Raw genomic sequence first — 1,557 nt, forward strand, 5'->3', positions numbered from 1 at the left:
ATAATATAACAATAATCAATTTTGGTCTGCATACTTTTTTTTCAGATGGGACATTAAGTTTATCAGTGGAGATCAACTTAATTAATTTTTCCGATGATAACGATAAAAATTCGTCGCCAACAGCAACTTCTCTAAGATTAAAAATAGAAAAAATATGAATAACATATCCTTATAGATTCATAATAATAAATAATATTTCGTACGAAAAATGCTGTTGAATATATAATTCTGAATTTGTTAACAATTTCGTACAGCTATGTAAATCAGCTATATCGTATATACCGATACAATTTGTAGGGCAGAGGTGTGTCTGTAAAAAATCACAACACACCTCTTTTACTTCTTGTAACTGCAAGAGATTTGCAACTGGCAACAAATCCTGGAGAAGCATACGATAAACAATTTAAATAATTTTGTTGTATATATAATAAAATCCAATTTTATATATTATAACCTGAACGTTTTCTCCAGTGACCACGATATGCCCCGAATAAATAAAATTTACTAGCAACTGTAAAGCGGTTGAATGTATCTCTTTCATTACAACGAGATCATGATTCTTTTTTGAAAATTTGGTGAACATGGTATAGAAATATGGACTTTCCGATGCTAAAACCACTTTATGAGCGAGAATTATTTTGTGATCGTCTGTTTCTAGTTTAATATCACAAAAAACCTCATCTCTATAAGCAAAAAAAAACACGTTACTTATATTTATCTGGCAGTTACACTTACAACTTACTCTCGTAAGGATTGTAACAATAAATATGTCTCTGTATAAGACGATTTTTCATATTCGTATTTTGCATATTTTTCACATTTTCTGGAATCTGTTTTTTTATTTTTATTTTGCATTGTAAATGGTGTATGAAGTCCGTGTTTTTAAGTTCTTAATAAAAACAGTGAATATCAAAATCAATTAAAAATGTCGATAAAATATTTTGTAATTTTTGATGAAATCTAAAGTAATATCGAAAACAAAAACGTTTAGAATAGGTAACATTAAAAATTATATTTAACTTGGAAAAAAACAAATTTAAGTTCGAAATTCAACAAAAAATAGCAAGTCAAAAATATTCTTCATCTGTAGGTTTATATGGAATTTCGTTTTCTTTCATCGTTTCATCGTCGCGTGTCATGGCTATTATATTGGGACATGCAGATATTACGATCTGTCACGTATTGATAATTAGTAGGTAGAAAACTTAAAAATAACGATCCAAAAAAAAAAAAAAAATTAAAATTATGTTTAAAACCTAAAGAAAGGATAAAACAGTTATTTTCCAATGATAATATACAAATGTTAAACATTGGGCAAGTTGATGTCGCGCTGCTGTACAGTAGTTCACAAGTGGGTCACTGTTTAACGGATGGTATTAAATTTCAATTCAACGATATAATATCATTGTATACGATAAACGACGTAGAGTCAGTGTGGATAGTTTGAATTATATTTATATTCGTATTAATTATCATTAATACGGGTGTTCGCACCGGGAACGGTACAATGATAGACCTTGTTCCCGGTCAGCGCAGATGACACTCACACACCGACCG

At 29.5% G+C, this 1,557-nt stretch overlaps 1 long non-coding RNA gene across 1 annotated transcript in view; it reads right to left on the minus strand.

Moving 5' to 3' along the window:
• Nucleotides 1–755, minus strand: part of LOC100568651 — a 73,308-nt gene extending 72,553 nt beyond the window's left edge. Inside the window, exons 1-4 of the long non-coding RNA XR_003840069.1 lie at nucleotides 743–755; nucleotides 455–683; nucleotides 204–379; nucleotides 35–131 (exon numbers count right to left, since the gene is read on the minus strand). This is a non-coding gene — a long non-coding RNA (kelch-like protein 3). The remainder of the gene's footprint in view (nucleotides 1–34; nucleotides 132–203; nucleotides 380–454; nucleotides 684–742) is intronic.
• Between the last annotated feature and the right edge of the window lie 802 nt (nucleotides 756–1,557).

This window comes from Acyrthosiphon pisum, unplaced genomic scaffold (genome assembly GCF_005508785.2).
Source record: "Acyrthosiphon pisum isolate AL4f unplaced genomic scaffold, pea_aphid_22Mar2018_4r6ur Scaffold_21003;HRSCAF=22751, whole genome shotgun sequence".
Classification (NCBI taxonomy): domain Eukaryota; kingdom Metazoa; phylum Arthropoda; class Insecta; order Hemiptera; family Aphididae; genus Acyrthosiphon; species Acyrthosiphon pisum.